The following is a 12,867-nucleotide window of genomic DNA, read 5'->3' on the forward strand; positions in this document are numbered from 1 at the left end:
CATATGCAAATTGGCTGAAGAAGATGCGCTAAAGGAGAGTGGATTTCACACTTAGAAATTTCACACCTAAACTGTGGACATTATAGAGGCTTCACAGAAGCAAGCTTCCAGTAAGGCAGATGAAAGATGGTCAAAGTCTTTGCTTCCAGCCACAGTGATTTAGTGATGGCTGCAGGATTTCTACATTAATATGACTTTACTTGACTAAACAAGCATGTGTTCGCTCTGATTCATACTGGAAGGTCAACTCCTTTCCTATCCTTTTATTGCCCCGTGTTGATCTTCATACGAGAAGCAGAACTGGGCTGTGGGAAAAGGTCAGCCTCTGCTTAAAAAACTCAGGTTTGAGAGAGCTGAGGCTTTCCCCTTCATCCCGAGTGTCTGGGAATGCAGAACTGCAGCATATCCCGACTGTATTTCAGTCCCCAGGTTACACAAACCCAACACATGACAAGGCACTCTGTGCTTGAACCGCCCCTCACCCTGGCTCCTCACTCCACTGAATCCTGCAAGAAAGCCCTTTTTTGGTAACACTCACCTCACAGGATCAGACTTCTTGGCTCACAAGAGCAGTCTTTATAGTGGGTGTAAATAATAATCACTTTAGATATAATCTAGCCCCAGAAAACCATTTACAGGTGCTGTCAACTCCCTTTATAGTTTGTGAATAGAAAAAGAGCAGAGATTAGCATCTGTGACCCGACCAAACTGCCTTTACTTTTACTTGCAGGATACACAGTCGCGGAAATATGTTTGTTTTTCCGTAATGATTAAACTTTGATTTAAACTTTGGTCATGGGCACGTACTGTACCATTACGCAAGCGGCACTTAAGGATGAAGTGTCAACGTAGCAACAATATGGCCAGCAGCAGCGGTGATCTCTGCAAAGCTGATTGATGAAGAGAACTGCAATGTAAATGCAAATAAATGCCACGCTGTGGCACCTTCACAGGGAACGAGTTGTCAGTATCAATCTAATCTGGTAAGGGAAAATAGATTGAACAGTTGCAAATGTAACAAAGCTCCACTCTATGGCAGCACTGTCCCTGCGAGGGCAGCAGTGTGCTTTCCTGCTCACCTTCCGCCTTTTCTCTCTTTTGCCATGTGTATATTGTATGGCAGGGCAGGACTGATCCAGATTGGTCTTGCTGGATTTATACTAAACACGTCTGGTGTTTATTTAGCTCTGAAATAATCCAGGAATTAAAATTACGTTTGGAGGAGGAAAAGAGGAAGCCCAAACAATGAAACCGTTCAGGTGCTTGATCTGGCTAACTGAAAGAAAGAAGCAAGCAAACAAAAAACAGCATAGGAACCCCCCCTAGACAGTAGCTTGTTTAATAAGAAGGAGGGGAGCGCAAGGAGGGATGGAGCCGCCGCCACGAACAATCGCTACCCAGCTACTGCTTTTTGTGCAGGAATGCGAGTCAGCACTTTGGATGCAGCATTTGGGATTCTGTGGAGATTGACCAAAGTTCACGACCTGCCAGTTGTCCCAAGGGACAAGGAATATAATTTTCACTATCAGAAGTGAAATCTACTGACTCCTTCCTTTCAGTGCTAGAATAAATACTGCCATCCGATAATCCCTTTCCCTTTATTCCTATTACCCTCTTTCTTTGGAAGTACACACGCACACGCATGCACATACACATCTGTGTAACATTAAACAGCAGGTGAAGTTTTGATTTAAATGAAGGAATCAAAACGATCATACGAAACATGGCATGTGGGAACCAGCCAGCACTTTTCTTAGTGCCACCAGCAGGTATGAGAAGCAGAGGGTGCGACGCATCATGAAGAAAGAAGTGACAAAACCCAGGTGCCTGGATACACCCTGCGTCTACCAGGCTCTGCTCTGTGCCATTTGCAAAATATGGGGATTACTGTTGACCTGGATGCAAGAGAGGAGTACTGTTGATTATTGATCAGCAGTCCTGTGTTAATTATGCAGAATATAGGACAGCCCCAAAGTTTGCAAGCAGTAATAATTAGGAGCCTATGATATTGGCAGTTTGGGAATGAATGGTCTGGTCTGGCTTTAAATGCTCACAGCCTGGGAATACCTTTAACTCTTTCCTGCTTGCTTTCTAAAGCTTTGGCACTGATCAGTCACAGCAGCTGGTTCTTCTGCAGGCGCTCACCTACAGAAATGGCACTTCCCTCAGCGGTCAAAACAGCAGCTACAGCTGAAAAAAAATACAAGAACCAGAAGGGAAGCACACTCCCGAGCGTGTGATTTACATGGATTTACCTCAGTATACCAAATAAAATAAAATCTGTCACAATCAAATTACTGGCTTCAAAACAACACAGAGATTAGCAGTGAACAGAGCACTCAGTGGTAAAGGGAGTGTGTTCAGCAAATCAAAACACAAACACTTCAGGAAGGAGTTGCAGAATTTTGTCAAATTAAAAGTTAAACAATATTGTCTTCTACTAGGAGCTGCCAGCCAGTGTCAAAACACCTAGATACAAAGAATAGGAGTGTAATTACGTGTTTCTGTTTATTGTTTCAGTTCTCATCTCATTATAATTCTGTTTTTCCTACCATTCTTCAGGTAGTGAGCCTTGCTGACATACAGAGCCTATCACTTTCCTGCCCAGGAACTCTTCCCTCCTTCCTTCCTTCCTTTTCTTCTTTCTCTCCTTGGTCTGCAGTGCAGACACATGTCTTAGCAGACATTGCCTGTCGTGTCCTCTGGTTTTACTGGTCCCATTTCCACATTGCTGCTGGAGTGTGGAGCCCAGAGCAGAGCCAGGCGGCAGGTTGCCCTGCCCACAGCCCCACGTGCCCAGCCGAGTCAGCTCTGCAGCCCCCCGACCCCACCAACCTCTCCTTTCTGCCCCGGAAAGCAGTTAGGGCTCCTCTTTGAGACCCGCCCCAAATCGATTTTCCTACAGCTGTCTTTATGGTTTTAAAACCTGCCTGCAAGCCCAGATTTCCACATGTTAACCTTTGCCAAATCTTACAATGCAAAACAAGACACCTATAATTAATTCTGCTCGCCCTGCAAGGGACTAGCAACTGGGTAGCGTGTTTTAGGCTGGGATATACAGAGGCTGGATCCTCCGCTGTTGTTATTTTTACTTTATCCCTGGACTGTTTTCATCTTACATCCTGTGGACGTAGTAAACAATCAACAATAATGAATCAACTGAATCAGTACATTTTTTAAGGCTATTCCCACTGAGAGCCACTTGCACTTTCGTGACAGTTAAGAATCTGCCAAACATTAGCTTAGTTACCAGCAAGACAGGCTCCCCCCTCCCTTCACCCCATACACAGATTGTTTATCAAAACGTGCTGCCAAGAAAAATATCCCTGCTTTTGGCCTCCACTAGTGATTAATAACACTTGAGAACTGAACAAAACTTTACTGTGTTTTCCAAAAAATGGGGGAGGTGGGAAGGAGGGGGGGCGGGATTAAGAAAGAAAGACAGAAAGAAAGAAAGAGAAGGAAAGGAGGGAAGGAGGGAAAGGAAAAGAAACTGCACTATCTTAAGTTATTTTACATGGCATAACCTCCTTTTCCTCTGTTAACTAGGCCATCTGAAAAGACCTAAACCACTTTTTCTCTAACACTATGTTAAAAATGCTGATTAACATTGTTATTGAAAGAAAGATGTTATGGACACAGGATAAGGGTGAGAACAGAAAGGGGGGTGGGGTGCATTTTCTTTCATTAGCACATATCAAGATGAGCTATGGAGGGAAACCGAGAGGAAAAAAAAGATCATTTACTTTCTTTTCAAAGACTGTTGGTAAAATTCCTAAGGGAGACTAAGTGCCAAAATTAACTGTCTTGGTGTATTACTTTTAGACACTACTGCCTGGGTGAATTAAGTCAAGTCTTCAAGCAGCAGCCAAAGATAGCTGCAAGCTGAAAAAGAGGCACTACATTTCCTTGTTTTGTGGTGAAACTCACAAATTTGTGGAGATTGTTTTTGCTCCAGGGTTTTTTTTCGTATCTCTCTCTCTCTTTTTCACCTTCTGGGCTATTTTTACTATTTTATATTTGGCATTATAAATGTTTTGTAAAGGGAAGGCAGGTAAGAAACAAGCAATTGTTAAGAAAAAACTGAAAAGTAAAAAAAAGCGCGTGCACCCATGTGTACTGTATCTATTCATATATACATACATGTGAGCGTATACATACGTATGTAAGTCATATAAGGTATTTTTCATTACTCTGTACTGCAGAAGACATTATTTAGTAAAAGATAATAAACAGCTCTTGAACAGTGGGATATAGACTAGTGAAAACAGTATACTGAAATTAATGATGCTGGATTGAACCAAACCTTCCCTTTGGAATTAGTGCCAGACATAGTTTTCCTGAACCCTGTCCAACTGCCTGAGCGACAGACAATTTTCATTCTATTTGTGCTAAAGGCTTATGACTAGTGCTGGAAAATGAAGCCCTTGCCCTTGATCTCAGTGCAGATTAAAAAAAAAAAAAAAAAGGCAGAACTGTGCCAATTTGTTTCCTCTGCCAATAGAAGCCCTTGTGCTTTGGGTAATGCAAAACAATAAAAAGTTCACATGAAAACTCTCCATTGAAAGGAAACCCACCAAGAGCCATGTATCTCTGCTACATTCATCAGCCAGTTTCCGAGATTCTCACAATGTCAGCAAAATGCAGAGGGTAAGGGCAGAAAATATTTACCAGCCAGCAATACCATCTTCTTTTTCTATTCCATGTCTCACTGCTATGCATTTGACGATGATTGCTAAAAAATACTCTACTGTAAATAACCACACTCTGCCTTCTGCTAACACCCATCTCCCCACGCTCAGGTTCTGCATGTAGGTTTGGGGCTGTGCAGCCCCTGTTGTGGGAGCTGATTCTATTTCTGAGGGGTAAATACACATTTGACATACACACCCCAACTTATAAACAGTGTCTACACTGTACTGCTGTCAGCCAGCTAATCTCCCATTGCGTTTTCCTAGATTATTAATAAAATTAGAATCCCAAGCAGAAGGCGTATGCTTTCATTGTACAGTCTGCACTTGTGACATGGTACATGTGGAAAATTTTGAGTGCACTGCAGTGAATGGTCTGGGGGTTAGTTTTTAGCTTCCGCTAAGTACCTGGCAGGCTGCCATGGCTGAAGGATTCTGGGAACTGAAAGGCTCCCAAGTACAAACTGCCAGCATTAAGCAGTCCTGACAGCTCTGCTCCTTCCACACTTGGCAGCAGTTCAAAGTGCTCTTTCATTTGAAAGGCTGGAAGGCTGCCATGTGCAATGCAGATTTGCTGTGCCTGCTCTCATAAGGAACTGATAAATGCCGTTGCTGTTGCCATGGGGACAGGAGGCTATCAGAATGGCCTTGTGATCTGCAGCCTCTCAGCTCTGCAGGGTTTTTTTTTTTCTTTTTTTTTTTTTTTTCCCTGAGATGGTGAAATAAATGTTCTAGAGAAGGTTAACTCTTGAAGGACAGGAAGCGCTGGTTTGAAAGGACAGGGTGAGCCTCTGTGCGTGCTCCTCTGAAGTGCTGGGTACAAGATTAACACGTACCTGCCAACTGTCCCTATTTGGGAAGGACTGGCCCCAGGGATTTTTTTTGAGACCAGGAGGGAGGGAGGGAGGGAGAGAGGGAGGGAAAGGAAAGACCTCCTTCTCCCCTCTCAGTCCCTTCAGATTTCTCTTCCAGTTCAGGATCTCCCAGCACAATTAAAATGCTGTCCCCTTTCTTCCCCTCACTATCCCCACACACAGTTTTCAGATGCTGGTGGAAATGAATTAATTTACCACTGGATTTTGCAACACGCCCGATGTCTTTAGCTCTCATTAACATCACCGGACAGCTAGCAGGATTAGACCCATTATGTGGACTCCGTGTGTGGTTAATGTGAGTAAAAAGAATGAAGTGTGATATAAAACTGCATGTTTAAGAGAGATCTTAGTGACGATGCAAGTCCTGAGAGTGAATCTCAGCTTGTCCTAGTTCCCAAGATTAAAATAAACACACCCTTGAGCTATGCACAGTTTGAGTGTGTATATAAATGAGTGTGCACATCTACTTCTGAAAAAGTGTAAAGAAAAATATAGGTGGCAAATATTTTAGCCAGAATTTATACCCTTTTTCCTATGCCCTCTTTTTCGTACGTGTTATTTCTTTCCATCTCTGCTACAGCAATAAATTTGTGTTCCCTACAGACATTTTGCTGCAGTTCAGTAAACTGAATTGTGTTTAACCAAGGCGAAGTCTGAGAATGACATCATAGCGGGGAACAATGGAGTGCATCACTCCTCTCCCTGACCACGCAGCAAACTTCAGGGCAGCGTTTAGAAAGATCAATATGGGCATGTATCTGTGTTTACAGAGCGCGTATAAAACGTAATAAGCATTCAGATAATGGCATAAAACAGGAAAGATAAAGCATTGGGAGAATTTTGTTTATATACTGGAGTGTTAACAGTTTGAGGGCTTTTTTTAAAACTGGGAAAAAAATCAACCACCCCCCACATGAACAAATCTCCCCCTTCCTTTTCCAAACGCAGATCTCTGCCTTTCAGAACTGTACATTTGTATCTTTCCAATATATGTGAATGGTATTATATGAAATGGCACGTTAAAACTAAACAACAGAATTTCAACCCAAATCTGATAGACAATCTGGTTAACCACTTGATGCTTAACCTGTAGCTTTTTTAAATAAACACCACCACCCTTACTTATTTTAGTTTCACTTCATTTTAGTTTCACTTATTTTTTGCTGTATTCATTGTTTAAAAGCTTTTTGGCTGTGAATGTGTTAAGAAAAGGTTTGAACAAAACGTATGTTTGAAAAACGTACAAGGGAAAATGTTTTAGAAATAACACAGAAATACACGCACCCTTTACCTTTTCCAAATTCCTTTTTAGTTTCTGTTTTCAAACAAATTAAGGCATCTGTGATTCTGAGTTTTGTATCTGACATCAAATCATGCTGGTTAAAACAATCTGCACATGCAATACTAGATAAAAGCTTCTTGTATACATTTGCAAAGCAATTTCACAATTGCAGACAAGGCTGCATTTCACAAGCCTTTGCACCACACTGAGCTAGGCCAAAGGAAATATTTCTTCCTGACTGCTCGGGATTTTTTAAAAAATAAATAAATGTGAAGTTAACTGTAATTCTACTGTAATTTCTTTACCTGATTCTCTCTGGGTTCTCGCCTACGGTTGTCATGGTAATTTGATAATTCTGGCTTGCTCTCTACACATTCTGTTTGTCTCACTGGATTTCCTGATTATTCAGAAAACTCTTTTAAAAAACCCTCCTGTCTCCCCCCCTCTGCCCCCGTTCTGGGCTCAATCCTGCTTTTTTCATTCCTCTAGCATATAGAAATGTGTATTATTTTGCTACAAGTCTACTAAGGTGAAACTGTTTGCTCCACTTACCTGAAAATGGAGATAATGAGATAAGCACACATACTAGATCACTTCTTATATTATCTTTCATAGTCTATGACAAGGGATAGAGAGGAAATGTGGAAAGATAACTGCATATAGATTTCTTGGAAAGTACTTGGATCTTAATCCTATAGATGTTATTTAGGGTTTAACTGCTGCATTTCTGACAGCAGAAACATGTATTTAACTGTTGCCTTTTCAAACGTGACAGACACATTTGTACCTACAGTGAGAAAGTTAGAATATATTGTCTCTATATGACAGAGTAGAAGCAATATTTTTATTCAGGGTTTCAGGTGACAATTTATGCCAGAAGAAATAAACTGATCATGCTTTGAATGCACCTGTAAAACCCAAAGAAAAATGCAGACTGCTAAGTAATATTTAGCTTGGGTGTGTCGTTACAAAAGGTTTATGTCATTGATGCGTGCACTTTTTAAAAAGCACGCAGTGTTAGATTATGTATACAAAATATATACAGACATATTAGAGATGTATACATAATACTTATCTATGAAGGCACATAAAACTTGCTTTTTTGGGGGCAGTTGTTCTCCCCCAGACACTATATGATTTTTGTGATAAAAGCACAGAGCTACCATATGTACCTATGGTCTCTTTAAATAATTTGCTTGAATATTGCATCTCATATTATTTCCTTTGTCTAGTCCTTGTGCATTTAGCCTCTAAGCTCTTCAAGAAAGGATATGTATTTTACTGTGCTGGATCTCAAAGAATTATCTCAAGGCAAATAATTCACCACCATTAAGGGTCGTATCTGAAGCTATACTCCAATTTATTACAATTTAGACCCAATAATTTCCACTAAATGCTGCATTTCCAATGTATCAATGGAATCTCCAATCCCACTGGATAAAAACTATCTGTATCAACTAAAAGTACCAGTATCAATGGAATCTACAAATTCTGCTGTCTGGCCTCTATTGTTTTCTTCTTCTTCCTCTTTCTTGTACTGGAAAGCAAATTTGGGATTTCTTACTAAGCCCTTTTGATGGCATGATGCTGTGGAATCTGCTAAGCTCAGTGAGCATTCCAGCCGTGACAGCCTCTCCGCCCTAACCTATTGACAAAATCTAGGACACCTGTGACATCATTTGACAGTCTGTGACATCACCCTGTGAACCACAAGACCACAAAAGGTTGCTGTTCCTTAATCATCATGAATTTAAAAGGTGTCATAGGTAGTATTTCGCATGCGACTGCAATGTTCACACTTGATTTTAACTGTGAAAATGCTGCTAAAATAACCCCTTGTACATAGAATAAAGGACCCATAAATCTGTTTGGAAACTTTTCAGCTGTACAAATCTTATTTTCTTCTTGCTTTGATTTTCAAATTTCCATTTTCAGTAAAATAAAAATGACAAATTTTATCCAATTCCTATGTAGTGTAATAAATCAGCAATGAACACATTTTCTCTTACGTGCTAAAAACCACATATCTCCCACTGCTACTCAACAGAAGAAGAGGTTTTGGTAAATCACATGTAGGACATTTAATGTTAAATTCACTTTAAACTCCTATTTATTCATGTATTTCCACAATATAGACACCACAGAAGCTCAATAGAGTGTATGCTTCATACCTAGCAGAAAAATGATGGCCTCTCTCTTCTGAAAAGAAGACTGAGCAGGGGAATGCTCTATTTTACATTCTGCTAACACTTAATTATTTTTACAAAATATATCCAGTAGCATCTATTATTTGAGTGATCATAAATGTTTACAAAGAAATTACAGTCTTGAAAGCAACCTACATGCTGATGCTTTTTTCTTTTCTTAGAATGTTGTTTGTTTTCATACCTGCTAATTGCTAAAATTCAGTAATCTGTAGTGATCTTACTTTTATTAGTGTAAATTAGCAAAGTCTTGCTGCACAAATTACCAAGGCTTTGCCATGCAAATATAATAGGCTCAGCTATTTCTTTTAAAAGTCAGTGTGCTCTAGTCCATTTTTTTTTATTACTGTTATCTTTAGTTCTGTGAAGCCTTGGAACACTTCCCAGTCTGGATCTATAGAAAGTTTCCCGGGAAAATGTATAAAGAGCCTGTGTTCTGCTTTACTCTGTGCTGGCAGTGCCTGTGTGCTTTTGGTGAGCTATGTCTTTGAAGACCTAGCCCATGCATGGAGTCCAGTCAGGCTGAAAAATTTAGCAGTTGAGACATTTTACAATCCAAAATCTCTTTTAAACAAAGGTGTGGTTTAGCAGGACTGGCTGCTTCTGACCTCTTTCAGCCTCTTATTATTGCAGCTGCTATGATGTAAGGCTGAGTATGGTAGAGCTAAAGTAGCTGAGGCTCAGGGAGAAATGCTGAGAACAGCTGTTTTACTGTAAACATTAACAAGGGTTTGACTTCATTTGCAAGCTGGGAGCATTCACAGTTTCTGTACAAATAATACTTCGGGAATTTGATCTAGATGTTCACAGCATAAAGGAAAAAAATTATCCCTTCTATACATTACTGCAGCTTTGAATAAAGCAAATTCTCTGCACAGAGATGCATCCCATTAAAATCAACAGGGATTTTTTCACATTAATACACGGTTTCACCCAGACGATACAGATACGCACACAGGAAAAGAAGAAGCAATATTTATCTGCTTTAGCTATTTCTAAAGCTCCTATCATGTTGGTATCTAAGTGCCAATTAGATACCAAAAATATTCAGTTGTAGCAGACACTGATGTCTGCTGATTATTGCACAGCTACAAACAGAATCCTATCCAAGAGGGCAGAGAGGGATTTGAATGCTTTCCCCTTAGCTCGGTGCTGCAATTCATGGATGTTAGAAAACAAATTTCAGACCTCATTTCCTTCATTACATTCTCGAGGTTGCTTTATTCTGAAACAAATGAAAAATCTCAGACAAAGTGACCTTTGCAGCGAGTGGGGACATTCACTGACATCACATACATCTGCATATGCACACACAGGCGTGTGGGCCGGATCCTCCAGACACTGAAAGCTGTTTTTTTCCCACATTATCAATGCAATGGAGTCTGTAAGGTAGCTCAGCCAGCTACTCGCGTATCAGCCAGTGCAGATACAACAAAGCCCCAGCTGGTTTGCAGCCACTGCAGGGACTGCAACGGCTCTTCTTTTCTCGAGTCCTTGTGAAAGACATATAATTTAGAAATGGCTAAACTGAGCCCATTTCTCCTGGATGCCCAGTTACCAGACTAGTTTCTTGGGTCCAGTGGTAGCCAGTGCAAAATACAGTAGCTCTGCTGGTGTTACAGTTTACACTGGGGACCATGCTGTCAGGGAGACAACCCCAGGATGATGCAAGGATGGCTAAAGCTGCATTTTCACCACCCTCTTGGCCTGCCAAGAACTGCTTGGCCAAAGCTTGGGGTCTGGGCAACAGTCCCTACTTACAGACTCCTTCCAGAAACTCCCCGTATTAAATATAAAGCTACTTAAATCCTGACTATCTTCCCCATTTGTTATTATGGTTCACAGACTAAGTAGCATAAACTCTGGTCAGCCCTTTGATAAAAGACCAAGGCAAACTTGGGGTCCAGAAAGGCTTTTTAAAGTTCATCACTTCCAATGAAAATCTTAAAGTTGTGTCTGTGCTGTTGGATGTGGACCCCTTTGAATGCGAAATAAAATTAACCAATTGGACATCTGACCTTTTTAATGTTCCCAGGACATTTCCCACAAATCTGTAAGTATCAAATTTAGCATTTCTCTAAAATTCAAAGCTAGTTAACTATATTCCATTCTTAAGCTGTTTGTGTTTATGCAGAATAAGGGGAGGTTTTTTGGTCGCTGTCCTGTTCTATGGTGTTAATCTAGTATGCAGTTGAACAGCTACTGTATCCTCCTCCAGAGTGGTTGTGTTTCTTCAGATCGTGATTTGTTCCTACGTTTTGGGATGAAATAATATAAAACTCTGTCTACTTGCTACAGCTGTAGATATTGCTTCTCTTGCATTCCTGTATATAGTGGAAAATAAAAATATTCTGAGTGCCATTTATTCCTGAGCCCAGTTATGTTCAAGTCTCCAATTAAATTTTCACCATCCATGTGCGATAATTGAGGCTTTGAAATGCACCTGGAAATTTATCTCTCTTTCTTTCCTTCCTTTGACAGGATTTCAGAGCTCTGGAATCTCATCTGTTGTGAGTTGCCTTTCCCCTAGTCATACATTTTATTGAACAAATGTTCAAAAAACTACCCACTTGTTTGCCTAGATCTTGTAACCAAAACAAGGCCCCATCCTGTCCTCTTCCACTGCCCATGCCTATAATTTCTTCTCAAGCTGAATGCTGAATGGGGCTAAAGCCAGCATACTATTACATTTGGAACCAGGTTCCATCCAGGAAAATGATACAAATGAACCTGGGAAATAAGCTGCAGCTTGAGAAAGTAATAAAGCATGTTACAGTACTCATATGTAACTGGAGATGGAGGAGCTGCTTCCAGAACAGGGACTGGAAAGGACATACTGGCACCTGTGTAATTTCTGAACCACTGAAGTAAAATTCTTTCCTCTCTGTCTTGGCAAGTCCAGAGACCAGATGAGATGCCGTGGCCTGGCCAAAAGAGAGGCTGCTCTGGCACTACAGAAACCTCTTCTATAGCCGATTCTTCCTGTGATAGTAACTCTTCTCACCACCTCAAAAATGCTCCCTGAAACACCAGCCCCAGCTGCAGTTTCTATAACTGGATGAAACATCTGTCACCACCATTAGAACCATTCAAGCAAAGAGTGGGATACGACCCTCCAGCACTGGCCCAGCAAAGAATAACCCTGCTCTAGACTGGCAATGAACATTCAGGCGGCTTTATTGGGGCATGGTAATTCTGAATGCTCTTTCCCAAAGGTCCCTGAGAAAACCTGGTCCAAAACTTTGGATTTTTTATTGAAATTCACCATTAAACATCCCTGTAAGTTGAAACATTTGGTCTTGTCATCTGTTCCCATTTACTAATCCCACCTAGAACCCTTCTTGTCTATAAACCTGTCAGACACACACAGTTGTCCACCAGAAACCAACAAACTCATCACCTTGGTAATTCACAACACTAGCCCACACTGTTTTTCCTGTGATAAAAACAGGACTGTCAAGGTATTCAGAGATCTGAAAGAGGCTGACCTCTAAGCACACAATCCAACCCTATTGACATACAATCCAAACTATAAATACTCTGGTTTATTTCATCCATTCCTCGATTTGTCAGAAATAAACCCTCATTTCTTAACTAAGAGGCTATAATTGAAAATCAGTCCTTTACTTCTGGCCCTCACTGCTCTCCTGCAACTCACATGTTGCTGCCGTAGTGCACTTCCAAATGTTCTTCACACCAGTGAGCCACCTCTGGTCACAAAGAATTGCATGTATATCACTTCCTAGTGCTCCCTATCAGAATCCTGAACCAGTCAGGTTTAAGGAAATCACTGCAAAACTGCAGAAGTTTAGGCC

The 12,867-nt window shown here is 40.8% G+C and overlaps 1 long non-coding RNA gene across 1 annotated transcript; it reads left to right on the top strand.

Moving 5' to 3' along the window:
- Window positions 1-5,073: 5,073 nt before the first annotated feature.
- Window positions 5,074-12,276, top strand: LOC141741601 (uncharacterized). The gene is made up of 3 exons (XR_012586428.1): window positions 5,074-5,861; window positions 11,534-11,562; window positions 11,955-12,276. It is a non-coding gene; the product is annotated as an uncharacterized LOC141741601 (long non-coding RNA).
- Window positions 12,277-12,867: the final 591 nt, after the last annotated feature.

The sequence above is a fragment of the Larus michahellis genome, chromosome 4, assembly GCF_964199755.1.
Source record: "Larus michahellis chromosome 4, bLarMic1.1, whole genome shotgun sequence".
NCBI classification, from domain to species: domain Eukaryota; kingdom Metazoa; phylum Chordata; class Aves; order Charadriiformes; family Laridae; genus Larus; species Larus michahellis.